We start from the raw sequence: 10,824 nt of genomic DNA, 5'->3' as shown, positions 1-10,824 counted from the left end.
GGGTTGAATCCAGGGGGTAACCCGAGGGGGAATCTACCCCCCCGAAGAAAATTCATTCCCCCCGGAGAAAAACAAAAAATTTCAGTCACAAAATGTAGAAATTACTTCACCCAATTATTTGCTTTCTTTCCGTGCACCTGCAGACGAAATCCGATCTCTCAATATACATATAAATGACGCAGACTCATTCTATATAAATATTAAAATGTAACATCTAAGATAGAATACCAAATAGTCAATAAAACTTGTAGTTCTTAACTCTATGACCGAGTTTGACAGAACATGAAATTGTTAACTGTTGAAGAAAGGTTTGTATCTTAGTAGGTACTATACTCTCGCCCTATATTATATATTAGTAGGTAGCACTAGCACAGATTGAGATAGGAAAGGAAAGATAGGGAAGATCTTTCGATCATTCCATATGATCTCTGATGTCAACAGACTTCAGTTCTGGAAAATATTCTTGCATTATTTGGAATAGAGCGCCTAAATCCCATTTCTCGCATCGGAAGTAACAGATGTAAATATGTTTTACGATTGTTAAAGTAAACACACCTTTCTTTAAAAATAATTAAATTAACGGGTGAGATTCAGAGGGTGTCATTTAGAGGGATCAGGGATTAACAGTTATCCCTCCTGGGTAAGAGATTTATATAGAATTTATCAATATGACAGTAGTATATAAGTGAAAGATTGCCATTGAAGGTGGTGAAGATCCTTCTCAGTGCCGTGCCATGGGGGAGGGGCAAGCGGGGCGACGGCCCCGGGCGCCGAAGTACGGGCCGCAAAATTCGGGAGAGAAAAAGAAAAGGAAAAAAACAGAGGAATGAAACACATGTGTACATATATAAAATGAAAGGAAAGAAAGTAATGAAAAGTGTTCAAAATCAAGGAAAAGCAGGATTTACTTTTTAAAATTTTCTCACCTTTCGCGGCTGGTCTGTCGACCTCACTCATATATTTGGGGGTACCGTCGTATACTCTCGCGCCAAGCGCTGATTTTCCACGACACGCCACTAATCCTACTGAAGATTTCATAAACTAAACTATTGATGTGTATGCAGTGAAGAAACCAAGGCTAATATGCTTGATTTAGAATCAGAAGTGTGAGAAAGAATGAAAACTTTTTGTTAAGATATTCCTATGTATGTTTGTTTTAGGGCAAAAAATATTTGAGTTAATTTAAATCTTTTTAAAAACTTCTACATTAGTAACAAACAGTAACTACTGAATATAGGAAATAATAACAAAAATAGTTACTGTAAATAGCAGTTAAAATTTAGTCTAAAATATTTTTGCCAGTCTTTATTTAATGTTTTAGATAAAATTAAACGATTGTCTTTTTTTAATTTTAATATCACATTGAATATTTATCAGCAATTAGTCTCAATATTAGGTAAGATGTGAATGGAATTGTTAAATATGCTACTTTCTTGCAAAAATACAGAAAAACAACTCCCCCGAGGAGTTGACATTTCCCCCCGGGTGAAAATGTCTGAATTCAACACTGCTTACAAACACTCTTAATTCTCCGTACACCACATTTATCCTCATGATTGCATTGAGAGTTTTCAAGCTAATTAAATTTCCTATTTGTTTCTTTTAATAGACAAAAACAATCTCTGTTGCTTGAAAAACCGAACAGTTTACTAAATTTGTATCAGAAGACTTTCATTCTTGTAATGCAATGTGAAAAATAAAATAATTAAATGTAGCAAAAGTGACCGTTACGGTAGCGACATTAAAATTCTTTCTGAGTCGATTACTATTGTTAAGAAGTTGTAAATCTCTGGGCGGCAGTGTTGCCAACAAGTTGATACAAAAAGTCGCTAAATAGGAGATGAAATGACTCCAATTTTGGGTGAAAAGTCGCTAAAAATTTTTTCGTGGAGTTTTGCCTCATATATATATATATATATATATATATATATATATATATATATATATATATATATATATATATATATATATATATATATATAATGTGTGTGTGTGTGTGAAATGTGTATGTAAAATACGTGATCAATTCAAGCCATATTACTATATACACTAAAAGAACGTGTATGAAAGACTCATATACAGGGCCGGATTTAGGGGAGTGCAAAGGTGCACATGCACCACCACCCCTTCGTTGTAAATATACACTAACTAAAGTGAGAAGGTACCAGAAGAAAATAGCAACACTTTCCAAAAAAAAAAAAAATCTGCTGTCATGTTTCCGTTTGAGCTTAAAACAAAGGGAAGTTTTGTAAAATCGATAGTTTAAGTCAATTTTCTAAAAGTTGAAAGAAAAGGATTTACCGAGAACAGACACTTAGCCCATGGCTAATCATAAGAGTTCGCCACGCGTTTTTATTACTCATGCGTACGCTTGGAATACGCTGACCATGTATTTAAATGTGGATGGCTAATCACAAACGCGAAAGCAATAAAAACACGGAGAAAACATCAACTCGAGTGTATTTGGTGCGTTTCGGAACAATAGACCGCCTGCTATTTAAAAGATGTCTAAAGGAAGGAAAAAAAGGAAAGGCGTGTTGCCAGGCAAGGGGATTTTAGCAAGAAACAGCTGCTTGGAAGATGCTTTGTGCACAGTATTGGAACTCTGCTCTTATAGACCTGGACCTGGCAAAAAAGACCTGGAAACCCTGACTGGTTCGCAGTATGATTTATAGCTCTGGAGAAAGTAAAATTACCGAATAGCCACTTTGGTCGCGTTCGCTACGGGGGGTAACGCTGCGAAAATGCATTCTTAAATAGCCTAACCCTTAGCATTTCCAGGGCATTTCCTCACTCACACTACAGATGCCTAAAGGCATTTATAAAATTCCAACTGAATTCAAATGTACTGTTGGTTATTGGTGCACTCCCCCTCAGAAAATCCTAAATCCGACCCTGCTCATATATAACTAACAATAATTCTACTTATATATATATATATATATATATATATATATATATATATATATATATATATATATATATACGAGGGTCATTCGGAAAGTAAAGAACGTTTTTGTATAAACACTTTAATAACTGATATACAAAGACGAAATTTGTGTTACATACTATGTGGTACTTAAGTTACTTTTCGACATAGTCGCCGTGTAAATTTAAACACTTGTCATACCGTGGTACAAGTTTTTCTATGCCTTCGGCATATACAATTGCCGCCAAACTGTTGAACCAATCACTAACAGCTTCCTTAAGTTCTTGAAATTTCAGGAAAGAATTCGTGCAGCCCATCAATAGTGAATCGCCTATTCTCTTGAATTTTCCGCTCAATTCTTCCTTTGAGTTCGTCAGTCACAACAGAAGGCCGGCCCGAGCGTTCCTCATCGTGCACATTCGTCCGTCCGTCATTAAACATAATGCACCACTTACGAACTGATGCTTCATTCATTACATTTCCATATACCTCAGTCATTTGTCTATAAATTTCTATCGGACGCACTTTTCTTGCATTCAAAAATCTTATCACACTACGAACCTCACACTTGGCGGGATCAGTAATTGTATCGCACATTTTACAGTCGCACAGCGAAGCAGTAACGGACCGTAGCGTATCGCAGCTGGTGCCAGACTGAGGCTAAAGCATGCCCAGGTCAATAACCCAGCGGCAGCGGGGGTGGGGGAACACGCGCTAGCGCAAAACGTTCTTTACTTTCCGAATGACCCTCGTATATATATATATATATATATATATATATATATATATATATATATATATATATATATCTATGTATATATTATATGAGAGAGAGAGAGAGAGAGAGAGAGAGAACTTTATGATCAATTTTGCTTCAACGAAATCAAAAATAAGTTTAGAAAAACGAACAAAATTAAAGGTCTAGAAAAAATCTTACTTCATTTCTACTCACGCTTCTACAGATAATCTGTTTGCTATCGTTAATGTATTATTTGTGCTCTAAACAGAAGCTCTGTAAACTAAAGGACATTAAAAGCTGGAGTTGATCTTCGTTAAAAGGTAAGAAATAACAGCAATCAAAGCGGAAATATAGAGATAAATATTATGTACTTTTCCAGTTCAACATCTGCACTGATTCAAATAAGCAAATGGAAAGAAAACATATATATCTGAACTGATTCGAGTTAATAGTACTTATTTTATGGTAAGTTGTTCGCAGTACAAAAGTCGCTAGATTTGTAAGTAAGTCGCCAAATCGTCATTCCAAAATCACCAAAAAAGTTGCTAATCGGAAAAATTATTTTTTTGTCGCTATCCCCGAATGCGAATCCCCTAGATTTAGCGACTTTTCCCCCAAATTGGCAACACTGCTGGGCGGGAGAGGAAAGAAGAATGTAAAACAAGTGTTTGTTGGGTAATAAAACTCCCACTTGTCTAGAGAAATCAATTATTATCATTATACGATAATATATAATGGAAAATAGGCTCTGTTTTAAAAATTACTTTATTTTCAAAGAAAAAGTATTTTTAGAATTTAACGGCTAATAAAAAGGGCAAAATGGCAAGAGTTTCATAAAATAAGCTATATTTAAGGCTATAAGCATTTTGTAGATTTGTATGGCTAAGTACCTCTCGCAATATGCTAGATTTAGCCCAAAATAGGCTAAATTGGCATCACTGGACGTAGCTTGTAATGTATAGTAGATGAGACGAGAAATCAAATGAAGATTCACTTCAAAAAGGAAAACGAAATATGATTGATATGATTGTTGTGTAAATCAATGGTCTTTTGTTTTGTTTTATATTTATTTCTTTATTGTATATTTATTTATTTTCTATGGCATTTTTTTTAGCTAGTAGACAAAAAAGTCATTCGTTTTCTAGTGATTGCTGTCAATGGTTCATGTTTGTAAGATTTATAATTAGTATTGATCGGGAACTCGATTAAGTTACACCTCTTTATAAACAAGTTACCTGTTTTCCTACTATGTTCATGGTACAAACAGTGTGTTGGAAACAGTCATGTTATGCCTCTTTGATATTTTCTGTCATTGCTGCTGTTCCTTTAAAGTTGTATTTATTAAAAATATTTTATTGTTTGTCGTTTGCGCAACCTGTAGGATACATTTCTTAATAATTTTGTGTCGTATAACACCAATTTGTTTTAAATTCATTTTACGTCACATATGTCCATAGGATCCTTATGTATTCTGGTTTAAAATAAATCATTACATTGCAAATCTTCAAAATTCAGAAAGATTGCTGTGTGCTTATCCCAACACTATTCATGAACTGACAAATCGCAACTCTTAAAAGATTAATAAAATAGAAAACATGAGCCATGGCAACAATTGCAAAGTGCCAGTTAGAATCTTAAAACATGCGGTGAAAATTAGGAGTGTTGCCAATTTGAAAGATCGAATAATGGACGTTTAGTGCACATTAGAAGCAGTCCTAAATACATACTAGTTAACTATAGAACAAAAATAAGCCTACTATTGGCTTTTTGGGAAAATTTACTATTAAAATGAGGTGTCACATACAAGGGCGCCGATCCTAGAAAGCCGAGTCCCCTCCCCCAAAGCTCATGTGGGCTCCATTATTGTATTTATGAATATACAATATTTTGCACAATTTGAATGCAATTTGTCTTAAAATCCTCATATATATATATACTTATTGCATCTCAATGCCCCCCCCCCCCAATTTACAGAGAAATCGGCGCTCTTGGTCACATGCTATGGTTTTCATTTTTCAAAACTTCAATTTAATTCAAAATGGCGGATTTCAAGATGGCTGCTGTCAAGGATACCCTTACCGTACAGAGATGGAGTGGGTCAAGTTTTTTGAGTGGGTCAGTGGGTCGTGGGTCAACATCATGTGACCCACCACTCACCGTGACCCACTGCGACCCACCACCCACCGTAACCCACTGCGACCCACCACCCACCGTAACCCACTGCGACCCACCGACTCAGTATGATCTACCGACTCACTCTGCTCACTGCATTGTAGACAATATCTTCTGAAGACTGGTAAATTTGTCTTCGTTTTACTTTCAAGACCTTCATTTCCCTTCCTTTTCCATTTGTTTCTGTCTACTTACCTGAGGTGAGTATATCTAACCAAGTGAAAAAATGAACTTCAGGCACGTTTGGATATTGATAATTTTAATTGTAATAATAGCAATAGGACTTATACTACTGCTTGGCTTTCGAGATCTATGAGTTTTTAGAGGAGCTAACTACTTGAAAAAAAATACATTTTTGGATCACTGTAATATATAAATTATTATATAAAAAATTGAACGTAACTGTGTGTGCCTGATCATCAATTACTTTTCGTATATAGTTAGGGCTTAATCCAAACTGGGATGTTATATTGCTTTCATTATAATGCATAATATCCTAAGGAGGTAGTGAGGATCCGAATTTTTGAGAAAAAATTGAGTATCTCGCAAAACCGTTAAACTTACGGAGCTGAAATTCAGTGTATTAACTCTTTATTGAAAATAAACAGAATGTGTCCTAGCATTTCTTAAAATTCTCCTTTATGTTAGGGATACTTTCTATATATTGAAAATTGGTAGTGAGTTTGTTTGTAAAAATGATCGAAAACGATCGATGTTATTTAATAAAAAAATCAAACAAAAAATAATGTCCTTGGCTTCATATATCCATTGCTTTCTACTATAATAATTGCTGAAGCTTATGTTTATTATATGGAGCGCTTACAGCACAGGGCAATCAACCCATAAAGTTGTGAGAAAAATAGGCATAAAATTTGTACCGTAAGCTTAATTACACGGAAATTTTAAGTTTGGATTGTACGCATAATTGTATGGAAAATTTTACACTATTTTCCCCCTTTACGTTGGTCTACTTACCGGTACCTTGATTTGAAACTTTCAAATTTCATCCTTTTTTCCACTGAAAAGATAATTCAACATTATGATAATTTAATTGAAATGTATCGTAATTTGGCACATGGCAAACAGCACTGCGGTAATTGAAGGGGAAGAAGGAGGGAAATTCCCATTTACCTCTGAACCTCGTTCCCTTTCGCTTTCTAGACGGGGAGGGAACTTGGTAATGGCATCAAACCTTCATGTGTAATTACAAAAATTAAATTTATAAACAAATAAGAAATCATCAGTTTATCAGGCTTTAATTGATAATTTATTCACAAGATTCCCTATCGAAGGCATGGTAGATGAAGTTTCTGTTCTCCATAAATCGACATTGCCAACTGACATGGTCGATATGGGAAAGATGTTGTATGGTGATAGAGAGAGATACTTCTTGCTGAGAATTTCAAAACTTACCAAGAAAAATCGTAATCAGACTTAAGTCTAACAAGCAGATTGTCGATGAGGAGTTGCAGAAATCGGGTAGAAGTATTATCGATTTCCACGAAGAAGTGCGAACGTGGATTTCCCCTTATGAATTTACAGAAGACTGATATTAGAAATAGACTAAGTGCTCAAACATTGTCTAACTTGTTGTTCATCAATGTTAATGGCCCACCGCTAGACAAGCTCGAAATAGACGAGCTAGTTATTTCTTGTCTGAAGGATGGACATTATTCCGCTGCGAATGATTTACCACAAAAAAGTTACCAACAGGAAATAAACCCGATTTCAGATTTGTCTTAAGGTGGAAAATTACGAATTATGGAAAATGTATACTTGTATTACTAATGGCTTATTTGTGTTATTCAACTTTATACCTAATTTTTAGTAAGTCTCTTCTTTGCTTTAGGTAAACTACTTTGAATAAATATTCATAATAATTGCAATTATGCATATTTGTAACTTAAATTTAACGTGGTGTTTTAGTGATTACACAAATTACAATTATGAGCATACTTTATGGAGATGCTCTCACATAGGATACCCGAGCACCTTTATACACTATGAAAAACTGGTTTTTCAAGTCTTTTGTAAGAAAAATACTGTGAACTGAGAAACCATAACCTTTTCCATATTGTACAGGGGTATTTTCCTGCGAATAGAAGTTTCTTTTGCAATGTGTTGAGAAGTTAACACTTGCAAGAATACTCTCTTAGTACAAGTATATTTTAGGCACACAGTAATTTCCCCCCACCTCGAACTGTTTCAATTTCCTCACTGACAAACACTTTACCAGTTTATATCGTAAAGGTCAGATCCACCGTTATTGTAACAGAGTAGTGCTTGAGCGATTGACTAGAAATTCAAACTCCGATTAGTGACAATGTCAGTCTTGTTTTATTACAAGTGTAAACTCTTTAGTCAGTACAGAAGAGGCCGTGGATCGTGTTCAGAGTTGATAATGATGGATTTTGGTGAGTCAGAGTAGGTCACAGTGGATGAGAGTGGTTCATGGTGGGTGGTGGGTCAGAGTGAGTCGTGGTGGGTCAGTGGGTCGTGGGTCGTTTTCATTGACCCACGCCAACTCTGTTACCGTATCACTTCCCCCTAGACATAATATGTATTACACAAACTTTTATCCATTTATTATAATTAATACGGTGGTTAGAAGCGGAGGTAAGGGACTTACGCATATAGTAAGTATAAACAATTAATATGCCTTTAACTTTTCCCCAAATGGGCGTATCTTAAAACTAACTTCACCATTGTCTTCTTGATTAAATTCTAGCCCGAAATTATGTATCATACTACCTATTCCCATTTCAAAAACTTGACCTTAATTCAAAATGGCGGATTTCAAGATGGCTACCGTCAAGGTCATACCTACCATACGACTTCCCCCGAGGCCTTATATGTATCTACATGGTTGGTTTTTCATTAACGCTCCGTTTACAAAGGGTAGTAGGGGACTTCTGCAGTAATATCTAATAACTACATCACAACTCTTAAAGAATTATAGAAAAATAGAAAACATGCACCATGAGTAGTAATCGCATGACTTGGCCTAACTTTTTGGCCCCTGGGTCCCTGCCTCAGGACCCATGGTCCCTGGCCGGGGTCAATGACCTAGGGGTACCTAGGACCACCCCCTAAAATTTGGCAGGGGTACATAGGACCACCCCCAGGACCCATGGTCCCTGGTCTGTGTCAATGACCTAGGGGTACTTAGGACCACCCCTCTAGATTTTGGCAGAGGTACATAGGACCACCCCTTAAATTTTGGAAATTGCCAAATCTAAAAATTGGGTGTGGTAGCCTAGGACCACAGTATGTACCTCTATCAGTATTGGGTGTCTATGTCGTTCCCTTTTATGAGTAAAAAATTGCCAAAAATTCAAATTTCGGGTTTTTTTTTGACCTAATTTATCCCCTTTGATGAGGTATTATTACCCTATATGGTTATATGTGCATATACAGGGGTTCATTACCTTTCATAAGACATGGGTATATTGCTGCACCCCTTGAAATTTTTGGGAGGTGTACCTTGGCCCACCCCATCAATTTTGGAAATTGCCCAATTTAAACATTTTGGTACAATAGTATGTATTACTATAAATTTGGGTGGTCCACTTCGTTCCCTTTTAGGGGTACAAAATTGCCAAATTTTTAGTACAACCACATGTTTGGTTTTTTTGGCTCATTTTATTCCCTTGGATGAGGTCCTATTACCTTATATAGTTATATGGGTGTATACAGGTGTTTATTTCCTATTGTAAGACATAGGTACATTTGTGCACCCCTTTAAAAATTTGGCAGGAGTGCCTTGGCCCATCCCTTAAATTTTGGAAATTGCCCAATTTAAACATTTGGTATAATAGTATAGAACCCTAATATAGATCACTATAAATTTCGGTGGTCTATCTCGTTCCCTTTTAGGGGTACAAAATTGCCAAAATATAAACGTAAGCATTACGTTGTACCACGTGTTTGGTTTTTGACCTAATTCATTTCCTTGGATGAGATCCTATTACCTTATATGGTTATATGGCCATGTATAGGAGTCCATTCCCTATTATGAAACATAAGTACATATGTGCACCCCCGGGAATGGTACCTTGGCCCGCCCCTTAAGTTTTAGAAATTGCCAAATTTAAACATTTGGTATCATAGTACTGGACCCTAATATATATTACTACAAAATTTGGGTGGTCCACCTCGTTCCCTTTTAGGGGGCATTTTGTTCCGCTTTAGGAGTGAACATGGATACCTTGGAATCGTCCTGAGTTTGATTCTTGGAAATGTTGAATTTAACGTCCCCGCGAAAACGGTGAGAGATGATAGGACGAAACAGGAACTTACTTGACTGAGGATTGAAGCAGGGCCCTCATACACTAGAGACAAGCACTGAGCCATCGTACACGTGTGTTGATTACTATGCAATGGTCCCGAGTTTGATTCTTGGTGCTAGTTTCAGGAAATGTTAACGTTCCCTTGAAACGATGATGAGAAATGAGAAAACATCATAAACTTACTTGCTTGCGGATTGAAGCTGAGACCTCACACATCAGAAATAAGAGCTGAGTCACCATGGCCCATTGAGAAGTTCAGTTTGTTGATTACTATGTCATGGTCCCGAGTTCGATTTTGTGTGTGTTAGTTTAAGAAATGTTGAGTTTAACGTCCCCTTGAAACGATGATGAAAAAATGATAGGAGGAAACATGAACTTACTTCGTTGTGGATTGAAGCAGGAACCTCACTCGTTAGAGACAAGCGCTGAGCCGCCGTACTCCATTCAGTGCGAACAGTTTCGCGTATGAAAAGAAGACGAGCAGATTATATTACATTACACATTTCAGTGCGAGCAGTTTATACTAGGTTTATGTTTCATATAGAAAGATAGAAGATCTGTGTTGTCATCTTTTTTACTTCGTGTGCAACTTTGACCTTGAAGAAAACATTGCTGACTCAGTGCAAAGCATTGACGTATACACATAATCTTATTGTTTAGTTGGCTGTATTTAGAGATGAATCAGACATTTAAGG

General features: G+C 36.2%; 1 protein-coding gene across 1 annotated transcript in view; it reads left to right on the top strand.

Annotated features, from left to right (window-relative positions):
* The window catches only part of LOC145669992 (uncharacterized), a 66,743-nt gene that overhangs the window by 19,422 nt on the left and 36,497 nt on the right, over positions 1-10,824 (top strand). The gene's annotated exons all lie outside the window — the stretch shown is intronic.

This window comes from Thermobia domestica, chromosome 2, assembly GCF_964235325.1.
Source record: "Thermobia domestica chromosome 2, izTheDome1.hap1.1, whole genome shotgun sequence".
NCBI lineage: Eukaryota > Metazoa > Arthropoda > Insecta > Zygentoma > Lepismatidae > Thermobia > Thermobia domestica.
The sequence above is the reverse complement of the archived record's forward strand: the minus strand, read 5'-3'. Positions and strand labels throughout refer to the sequence as shown.